The 11282-nt window shown below is 45.6% G+C and overlaps 1 long non-coding RNA gene across 3 annotated transcripts; it reads left to right on the forward strand.

The window, feature by feature from the left end:
- Positions 1-92: 92 nt before the first annotated feature.
- Positions 93-3652, forward strand: LOC138986410 (uncharacterized). 3 transcript variants are annotated; one of them, XR_011463263.1, is made up of 4 exons: positions 93-646; positions 1260-1410; positions 2491-2693; positions 3399-3652. It is a non-coding gene; the product is annotated as an uncharacterized lncRNA (long non-coding RNA). The 3 variants fall into 3 exon arrangements; XR_011463262.1 differs by having other exon boundaries at positions 2541-2693; XR_011463264.1 differs by having other exon boundaries at positions 2592-2693.
- Positions 3653-11282: the final 7630 nt, after the last annotated feature.

Consider the following 11282-nt stretch of genomic DNA (forward strand, 5'->3'; position numbering starts at 1 on the left):
AGGGGGCGGGGCAGAGCTCCTTTGGTTCCCACAGCGCGCCTGCCAATCTGCGGATGCTGGTGGGTGGGACCCAGCAGAAGGTACTGGGCGGGTTGGGCTCCGCTTGTCCCGCACTCACGGCTTACCGTCTCCCTGTTTTAAAACTTAAGCATCAGGGTCTTTTCCAATGAGTCAGTTATTTGGCCACCTGATGCGAAGAACTGAGTCCTTTGGAAAAGACCCTGATGCTGGGAAAGACTGAAGGCGGGAGGAGAAGGGGACGACAGAGGATGAGATGGTTGGATGGCATCACCGACTCGATGGACATGAGTTTGAGTAAACTCCGGGAGTTGGTGATGGATAGGGAGGCCTGGCGTGCTGCAGTCCATGGGGTCGCAAAGAATCGGACCCGACTGAGCGACTGAACTGAATGCTTAGAATAGCAAGAGGGCTTTCTTTTTCCCGCAGTTGGACCCTCCCTTATACAGGTAAGGAAAGAAGAGGATGCCCAGGAGAGCGTCCAGAGAAACACCAGCACTTGCTAGGGGCAGGGAGGAGGATCAGAAGAGAGATCAGAGAGGAGCATCAAGGAGGAGGGGGAAAACCCTGGGAAGTTTCAAGGACGCCATGATTAACAACGTCAGTCTCGACTGCTACCAGGAAGCAGGTAAGATGAAGACAGAACACTTTCTTGTACTTCGCAACACCAGTTTGCTAAAAGTGATGTCATTGTGAGGAAGTGGAGACGCAGCATTGATTGTTCCTTTCTCGAAGTTTGCCTTCAGGAGAGGAAAGAGACAACTAGAGCCAGAAGATGTGAGACACCACCTCAAATGAATTGGGAGACTTTCATCTTTCTCTGTGCCTCTTTTTTTTTCTTAATATATATATATATATATATATATATTGTGTGTGTGTTTAAAAGCACATACAAAACACTTAGAATGTTTCAGGTGCACAGCTACGTGGTTCTTATACACATATGTTATTTTTATAATAGACACATCTATTATTGTTAGGTTATTTTCCATTATAGATATTTCAGATAATTTTCCATTATAGGTATTCCATTAGTGATATTGACAAAATATTGACTATAGTTACCTATGGTATACAGTAAACCTTTGTTGCTTGTTGCACATCTATTTTTTTAATTAGAATCTAGAAATAAAAAAAAGAAATCTAGCAATCTATTCATACTAAGTCAAAAAAGTGGAATCAAAATGTCATGTTTTTTTAGCTATATGCCTCTTTTTTTTTTTTTTTGCCATACCATGCAGCAGGTGGTGTATTAGTTCCCCAACCGGGGATCAAACCCAAATCCCCTGCATTGGAAGCATGGAGTCTTCTGGACCACTGCTGGACCACTGAGGAAGTCTCTGTCTGTGCCATTTTTGATTTCTCATATTGGCGACCATTGGAATCTAGTGGGTAAGTAAATGGGTGCTGTTTTGTTTTTTTTAACATTGATACATGTACTGGGTTGAAGAGTATCCCCCTAAAATTCATGTCTATCCAGAACTTGTAAATGTCACTTCATTTGGAAATTAGATCTTTGCAGATGTGATCCAAATAAGGTCATGCTGGAGTAGGGCGGGCCCTAAATCCAATGACTAGTATCCTCCTAAGAAGAGAGAAGTTTTGACACAGACACACAGGGAAGGCCAATCGATGGTAGAGACAGAGTTTTGCAGCCACAAACTGAGGAGCTCCTGGAACCACCAGAAACAAATACACAAGGAGAAATTCTTCCCTAGAGCTTTCAGAGGGAACACAGCCCTGTTTACACCTTGACTTTGGACTTCTAGCCTCCAGAACTGGGAGAGAATAAATTTCTGTTGGTTGAAGCCTGCCCGTTTGTGGTAATCTCTTATAGCAGCCCTGGGAAACTAAAACACTATATGTTTGCAATTTTTCATAATAAAAAATATGGGGAGATAAAAGTTTGATCATGCCCGTTGCCAGCAAGGATGTTGGGAAATAGTCTTGCCTACACGGTGGTGAAAATATCAACTGGTCGAACTGTTTTTAGAGGATAATTTGGCAACATCTAACAAACTGAAATCTGTATGACCTGTAACTAAGCGGTTTCCCTCTTAGGGATCCATTCAATAGAAATGGGCTTCCCTGGTGGCTCAGATGGTGAAGAGTCTGCCTGCAGTGTGGGAGACCTGGGTTTGATACCTGGGTCAGGAATATCCCCTGGAGAAGGAAATGGCAACCCACTCCAGTGTTCTTGCCTGGAAAATCCCATGGACAGAGGAGCCTTGCAGGCTACAGTCCATGGGATCATAAAGAGTCAGACACGACTGAGTGACTTCACTTTCACTTTCAATAGAAATACTCAGCCAAGTGCACATAAAGAGAGCTTTTGCAGCACCGTTTGTGGTTACAAAGATGTGGGTACTTGGGACTGGACATCAGGACAGTGTCCAGCCACTGCTGCTGCCATCCCTGCCCCTCAAATACCATCTCCTTGGCAGAATTCAATCTATGTGACTCCCCTCCTAGCCCCACAGAGCTGACAGACCACTGATCACCTCTACTTATCAACTGCTTAGGAGATTGTAATCATGGTTGTCACTTCAACTATGTGGCTTCAACTATGACAGTGGCAGTTGAACTGAAGAAAGGAGGTGGGCTTGCCATTGTTGAGGAAGACAGAGACTGGAGGTGGCTCTTGGATCCGTCTGAGTTGGGGACTAGGAGATAAGGTAAGTTGGGGACAGTTAATTTTGGATTGTTTGTGGGGCCCCTCAGTGGCAACGTCTGAGTCAGCTTCAGGGAGAGGTTTTTGCTGGAGCTCACTGTGTCCCCAGAAGACCAGGAGAGGTTGGAAGGCTTAGGGCCATGATCTAAGTTGTGTTTAAAAGGGCTGATTTGGCTGTGGAAGCAGAACAGATGAGGTGGGGAGAGTGGCAGCAGAGACCAGCAAGAGGCTGCTGCCCTTGTCTGGGAGGAAGGTGATGGGGCTGGACCAGGTGATGGAGAGGCAGAGGAAAAAGCCAGAGAGACTGCAGAGGTCGCTGCCTCAGCACTGATGTGGGGCTGATGTTCGAGCAGGTGGCGTGGTGGCCGGGGCCCTGGGAGCATCTGAAGTGAGAGATCAGAGCCAGGGTCGCCAGCAGATGGGGAAGGGAGAGACCAGAGTCCACATGCTCGAGTCCTTCCCTGTCCTTGCTCTCGCTCTCTGCCCGGTGGCTCAGTTGCATCCCCCTGGTCTGTCAATCCTGCTCAGCCTGGTGCCCCAAGGGAAAAAAAACAGGGATCCCCCCCCCGCGCCCAAACAGGGCATCACAGCATCACTGAAGTCCAAGTTTGAAGGGAAAGATTTTCTCAAAAGGTGTGACCTTGTGGGCCAGCAGTCTCCTGCTCCCCGTCATTACAGAGGCCCACAGATGCTTTTCTTCTTTGCTCAGTTCCCACAGGTCCCTGGAGTGGTAATCCTCTGGAAGCAGTGGCTGTGGGCCGGGCACTGAGTCGGACTCAGACTCTGCCCCTCAAGTTCCCAATCTGATCTGCAGGAGACGGGACATGAGGGGTCCCAGCCCAGGGTGATGGATGTTCAAAAGGGAGACACACAGGGCCAGGAGGGAGGCACACAGAGGGGGCACACCTAAGTCTGCTTCAACCGCAAGGTGACATCTAAGCTGAGTCCTTCAATAAATATTGACAGCACCCATGAGTACCTTCTGTCTGTGGCTTCGTTTTGGGGGTGAAAGCATTTATTCATGAAAACCCACCTGGGCCCTCACCATCCCTGTGTCTTCTTTTAATACAGTATTGGACACATCGCCAAATCAGTGTAATATCTGTGTGCTGCGTGGATTACCTATGTTGTGTAGACACGCATCACCTTTACGTTACACACATCACATTATTGCATGTGAAATAGATAATAAAAGGAGCCCCCATCACCCGCCCCAGACTTCACAGAGTGCTGCCAGGTCCTGGGCAAAAATTGTTCTCCCCAAATCCCTTTCTCCTGCCCCTCCCTGCCCCCTGGAAGTAATTGCTAGCCTAAGTTTGCTGTTTATCATTCCTTTTTCTCTTAGAGGTTGACCACTTCAGGATGCCCCCCTGAACAGTCTTGTGCTCAGTCTGCTGATACTTGAGCTTGACAAAATGGCATCATTCTGCTCATAGACCCACACAGGGGACACAGGGAGCATCAGAGCATCCTCATGGAGTAAAGCCAATGCCTGGTTTTCCTCTTCCCTTGGCAGATGCTGGTGCTTCTTACTGTCCCTTGGTTTGCCGGGAGGCTCTTAATGACCTACAGATGCAAGATGTCTCCGGGGCCATGGTCGACGGTCCTCTTGTTCACAATGATTCCGTCTCCTTCCGTTTAGGAGCACCCCTCCTTGCCCATTGCCGGCCAGGAGACACACTGCAAGTGGCAGGGTCAGGGTATCAGGAGACCCACAGGCCCCCTGTGGGAATCTTTCAGCACCCTCACCACAAGTGACTCGGCAATGGAACGTTGCTTACAAAACCCTGAGCTCCATGCTGTACTTGCTGTGAGACAGGTGAAGGGGGCCACCACCTCACTCCTGCAGCCCCTGTCACCTGGAGTGCTCCGCAAAGTGGAGTCCACACCCTGAGCCCGCTCACCCAGGCGTCACACAGTCCTCCCAGGCTTGCTTTCCCCCACACAGTCCTTGTGTGACTGAAAAAGAAAAGTTGAGAAATCCAGATGTCCAGCTCAATGACTTAGCAAAGCAAACTTTGCCTTGGCATCGCCCAAGTCGAGAATTCAAATGTCTACATCCTCATCCCCCTCCCATCACTTCCTTCTCCCTTCCACCAGTGAGCATGCACCTGATTTTTGGGGTCATCTCTTGGCTTTTCATAACTTTACCAATTGTATCAGCCTGTTTGGGGTGCTGGGACAAAGTGTCACGGACAGTGGCACTTAGAAACAGCGAAAGTTTATTGCTCACCAAGGCTTGCCGTCAGAGATCAAGGTACCATCAGCGTGGGGGAGGGTCTTCTTCCCAGGTTGCAGACTTCTCATTGTATCCTCACTGGGTAGGAGGACTGAAGAAACTGGAGCCTCTTTGATGAAGACACTCATCCCATCTTGAGGACTTCACCTTCATGAGCTCATGACCTGAGCACCTCTCCCAGGCCCCCACCTCCTAATAAATACCATTAGGGCATTAGATTTCAATATATGAGTTTGGACAGACATCCTGACCATGGAACCAGATAAGCAGGCATCTCTCAATACAATGGTTTTGTTTTGTCTTCATTGGGACTTTGTATAAGTGGAATTATTCAGTATTATATTTGTGTCTAGATTCTGTGCTCAAAATTGGGAGGTTAATGTGAGTCATTGCCTAATAGCCACATGACTGCTGTTCCTCTGGACAGATATTCTGCCAGTCATTGAGCCCTTCTGTTGAGGGATATTTGAGTATTTTCCCACTTTAGCTACCACAGCTAGTGTTGCTGCAAACATATATTTGCCTAATGGTGCACATGTATGTGTATTTCCATAGGGGTGTGTGTGTGTGTGTGTGTGTGTGTGTATCTCAGGTCATAGGGTATATACACTGGGTTGAATGGGCTTCCCAGGTGGTGCTAGTGGTAAAGAACCCACCAGCCAAAGCAGGAGACGTAAGAGACACAAGTTCAATCCCTGGGTCAGGAAGATCCTCTGGAACAGGAAATGGCAACCCACTCCAGTTTTCTTGCCTGGAGAATCCCATGAACAGATGAAGCCTGGCCGGCTACAATCCATAGGGTTGCAAAGAGTCTGACACGACTGAAGCAACTTAGCATATACTGGGTTGAATAGTGTCCCCCGCAAATTCATGTCCAGGCTTCTGTGATGGCTCAAACACTAAAGAATCTGCCTGCAGTGTGTGAGACCCAGGTTCAATCTCTGTGTTGGGAAGATCCCCTGCAGAAGGGAATGGCAACCCACTCCAGTATTCTGGCCTAGAGAATTTCATGGACAGAGGAGCCTGGCGGTCTATAGTTCATGGGGTTGCAAAGAGTTGGACACAACTGAGCAACTAACACTTCAGTTTATTGTGCTTTGTTAATGCAATTACAGGAAGTTCTTACAGTATATATGTTTTCAGCTCTGCCATTGAGTTTCCTCTTCAATAAAATACCTGCTCACACCAATCTTCCCATTTTTCTATGGATTGCTTATCTTCATCTTAGTGATTTATCCATGGGATTCTCCATAGATAAATAGTGGATGAAGTGAAGTGAAAGGCACTCAGTCATGTCTGACTCTTTATGACTCCATGGACTATACAGTCCATGGAATTCTCCAGGCCAGAATACTGGACTGGGTAAATAGTGATTTATTTGTGAGATTCTCCAGACCAGGATACTAGGATGGGTAGCCTTTCCCTTCTCCAGGGGCTCTTCCCAACCCAGGGATCAGACCCAAGTTTCCTGCATTGCAGGCAGATTCCTTACCACTCACTGAGCCACCAAGGAAGCCCCCCCACCCTTGCACTTTCTTCATGATGTCTTCTGATGAACAGAATGTCTTAATTTTACTGTAGTAAGATGAGATCAGATCAGTCGCTCAGGCGTGTCCGACTCTTTACGACCCCATGAATCACAGCACGCCAGGCCTCCCTGTCCATCACCAACTCCCGGAGTTCACTCAGACTCAAGTCCATCGAGTCAGTGATGCCATCCAGCCATCTCATCCTTTGTCATCCCCTTCTCCTCCTGCCCCCAATCCCTCCCAGCATCGGAGTCTTTTCCAATGAGTCAACTCTTCGCATGAGGTGGCCAAAGTACTGGAGTTTCAGCTTTAGCATCATTCCTTCCAAAGAAATCCCAGGGCTGATCTCCTTCAGAATGGACTGGTTGGATCTCCTTGCAGTCCAAGGGACTCTCAAGAGTCTTCTCCAACACCACAGTTCAAAAGCATCAATTCTTTGGCGCTCAGCCTTCTTCACAGTCCAACTCTCACATCCATACATGACCACAGGAAAAACCATAGCCTTGACTAGACGAACCTTTGTTGGCAAAGTAATGTCTCTGCTTTTGAATAGGCTATCTAGGTTGGTCATAACTTTCCTTCCAAGGAGTAAGCGTCTTTTAATTTCATGGCTGCAGTCACCATCTGCAGTGATTTTGGAGCCCAGAAAAATAAAGTCTGACACTGTTTCCACTGTTACCCCATCTATTTCCCATGAAGTGGTGGGACCGGATGCCATGATCTTCATTTTCTGAATGTTGAGCTTTAAGCCAACTTTTTCACTCTCCACTTTCACTTTCATCAAGAGGCTTTTTAGTTCCTCTTCACGTTCTGCCATAAGGGTGGTGTCATCTGCATATCTGAGGTTATTGATATTTCTCCCGGCAATCTTGATTCCAGTTTGTGTTTTTTCCAGTCCAGCATTTCTCATGATGTACTCTGCATATAAGTTAAATAAACAGGGTGACAATATACAGCCTTGACGAACTCCTTTTCCTATTTGGAACCAGTCTGTTGTTCCATGTCCAGTTCTAACTGTTGCTTCCTGACCTGCATACAAATTTCTCAAGAGGCAGATCAGGTGGTCTGGTATTCCCATCTCTTTCAGAATTTTCCACAGTTTATTGTGATCCACACAGTCAAAGGCTTTGGCATAGTCAATAAAGCAGAAATAGATGTTTTTCTGGAACTCTCTTGCTTTTTCTATGATCCAGAGGATGTTGGCAATTTGATCTCTGGTTCCTCTGCCTTTTCTAAAACCAGCTTGAACATCAGGAAGTTCACGGTTCACATATTGCTGAAGCCTGGCTTGGAGAATTTTGAGCATGACTTTACTAGCGTTTGAGATGAGTGCAATTGTGCGGTAGTTTGAGCATTCTTTGGCATTGCCTTTCTTTGGGATTGGAATGAAAACTGACCTTTTCCAGTCCTGTGGCCACTGATGAGTTTTCCAAATTTGCTGGCATATTGAGTGCAGCACTTTCACAGCATCATCTTTCAGGATTTGGAATAGCTCAACTGGAATTCCATCACCTCCACTAGCTTTGTTCGTAGTGATGCTTTCTAAGGCCCACTGGACTTCACATTCCAGGATGTCTGGCTCTAGGTGAGTGATCACACCATCGTGATTATCTGGGTTGTGAAGATCTTTTTTGTACAGTTCTTCTGTGTATTCTTGCCATCTCTTCTTAATATCTTCTGCTTCTGTTAGGTCCATACCATTTCTGTCCTTTATCGAGCCCATCTTTGCATGAAATGTTCCTTTGGTATCTCTGATTTTCTTGAAGAGATCCCTAGTCTTTCCCATTCTGTTGTTTTCCTCTATTTCTTTTCATTGATCGCTGAAGAAGGCTTTCTTATCTCTTCTTGCTATTCTTTGGAACTCTGCATTCAGATGCTTATATCTTTCCTTTTCTCCTTTGCTTTTCGCTTCTCTTCTTTTCACAGCTATTTGTAAGGCCTCCCCAGACAGCCATTTTGCTTTTTTGCATTTCTCTTCTATGGGAATGGTCTTGATCCCTGTTCTGTACAATGTCACAAACCTCATTCCATAGTTCATCAGGCACTCTATCTATCAGATCTAGGCCCTTAAATCTATTTCTCACTTCCACTGTATAATCATAAGGGATTTGATTTAGGTCATACCTGAATGGTCTAGTGGTTTTCCCTACTTTCTTCAATTTCAGTCTGAATTTGGCAATAAGGAGTTCATGATCTGAGCCACAGTCAGCTCCCAGTCTTGTTTTTGCTGACTGTATAGAGCTTCTCCATCTTTGGCTGCAAAGAATATAATCAATCTGATTTTGGTGTTGAACATCTGGTGATGTCCACATGTAGAGTCTTCTCTTGTGTTGTTGGAAGAGGGTGTTTGTTATGACCAGTGCATTTTCTTGGCAAAACTCTATTAGTCTTTGCCCTGCTTCATTCCGTATTCCAAGGCCAAATTTGCCTGTTACTCCAGGTGTTTCTTGACTTCCTACTTTTGCATTCCAGTCCCCTATAATGAAAAGGACATCTTTTTTGGGTGTTAGTTCTAAAAGGTCTTGTAGGTCTTCATCGAACCGTTCAGCTTCAGCTTCATCAGCGTTACTGGTTGGGGCATAGACTTGGATTACTGTGATATTGAATGGTTTGCCTTGGAAACGAACAGAGATCATTCTGTCGTTTTTGAGATTGCATCCAAGTACTGCATTTTGGACTCTTTTGTTGACCATGATGGCCACTTCATTTCTTCTGAGGGATTCCTGCCCGCAGTAGTAGATATAATGGTCATCTGAGTTAAATTCACCCATTCCAGTCCATTTCAGTTCGCTGATTCCTAGAATGTTGACATTCACTCTTGCCATCTCTTGTTTGACCACTTCCAATTTGCCTTGATTCATGGACCTGACATTCCAGGTTCCTATGCAATATTGCTCTTTACAGCATCGGACCTTGCTTCTATCACCAGTCACATCCACAGCTGGGTATTGTTTTTGCTTTGGCTCCATCGCTTTGTTCTTTCTGGAGTTATTTCTCCACTGATCTCCAGTAGCATATTGGGCACCTACTGACCTGGGGAGTTTCTCTTTCAGTATCCTATCATTTTGCCTTTTCATACTGTTCATGGGGTTCTCAAGGCAAGAATACTGAAGTGGTTTGCCATTCCCTTCTCCAGTGGACCACATTCTGTCAGACTTCTCCACCATGACCCACCTGTCTTGGGTTGCCCCATGGGCATGGCTTAGTTTCATTGAGTTAGACAAGGCTGTGGTCCTAGTGTGATTAGATTGACTAGTTTTCTGTGAGTATGGTTTCAGTGTGTTTGCCCTCTGATGCCCTCTTGCAACACCTACCATCTTATTTGGGTTTCTCTTACCTTGGGCGTGGGGTATCTCTTCATGGATGCTCCAGCAAAGTGCAGCCATTGCTCCTTACCTTGGACGAGGGGTATCTCCTCACCGCCGCCCTTCCTGACCTTCAATGTGGGATATGTACCATTTTCTTGATGGTTCATGTTTTGTGTGTGTGTGCTCAGTTCCTCAGTCATGTCCTACTCTTTGTGACCCCATGGACTGTAGCCTGTGAGGCTCCTCTGTCCATGGCATATTTCCAGCGAGAATACTGGACTGGGTTGCCGTTTCCTCCTCTAGGGGATCTTCCCAACCCAGGGATCAAACCTGCATCTCCTGCGTCTCTTGCATTGCAAGCAGATTCTTTACCACTGAGTCACCAGGGAATCCCTCATGTTTTTAATATATTCTTTAAGAAACCTTTCCCTGCCCCTAGATTATGGAAATATTTGCCTACGTTATCTTCTAGAAGTTGTCTTTGTTTTCCATGCATTCATGTACGTTGTGGGGCTTCCCAGGTGGTGTGAGTGGTAAAGAGCCCACCAGCCAATGCAGGAGATGCAAGAGATGCAGGTTCAATCCTTGGGTTGGGAAGATTCCCTGAAGAAGGGCATGGCAACCCACTCCAGTATTCTAACCTGGAGAATTCCATGGACACAGGAGCCTGGCAGGCTACAGTCCATGGGGTCACAAAGAGTTGGACACGACGGAGTGACTAACCCTTTCACTTTCTTCATGTATGTTGTGAGGCAAGGATCAAGTGTCTTTAAGAGAGCTGCAATTGTCCCAGTACTGTTTGAGATGAATGTCCTTTACCCACTGTCTTGGAATACCAATTTTGCTCTATATTAAGTGTGCTTACAGCTGTGGGTCAGTTTTTGGATCCCTGTTCCATTCCACTAATCAATTTGTCTCTCGAGTACCACCCTGTCTGAATTATTATAACTTCACAATAAACTTTGATACCCAAAAAGGCAAATCCTCCCACCATGTCCTTTTTTCAAGAGGCTCTTCTTGGGCTATTGTGTGTCCATATTGATTTTAAAATCAATTCATTATATTGGCTAGATTACTTAAAGTTGTGGTAAAATGTATATAACAAAGTCTACCTTTTAGCCATTTTTTATTTAAAAGATTTATTGTGATAAAATAGTGATATAAAACTTTACCATTGTAACCATTTTTAACTGTCCAGTTCTGGGGCATGAAGCACATTCACATTGTTCTACAACCATCACCTCCATCCGTTGCCAGAACATTCTCATCTACCACAAACTAAAACTATCTTCACTAAACACTATATATATATTCCCTCCTCCCCCAGTCCCTGTCACCCATTCTACTTTTTGTCTCTATGAATTTGACTACTCTAGGGATCTCATATGTATGGAATCATATACTACATGTAGTCTTTTGTGTTTGACATATTTCGCTTAGTGTAATGTTTTCAAGGTTCATTCACAATGCAGCCACAATGTCAGAATTTCCTTTCTTTTTATGGAGAATAATATTCC

Source organism: Bos mutus, chromosome X (assembly GCF_027580195.1).
Source record: "Bos mutus isolate GX-2022 chromosome X, NWIPB_WYAK_1.1, whole genome shotgun sequence".
Taxonomy (NCBI): Eukaryota; Metazoa; Chordata; class Mammalia; order Artiodactyla; family Bovidae; genus Bos; species Bos mutus.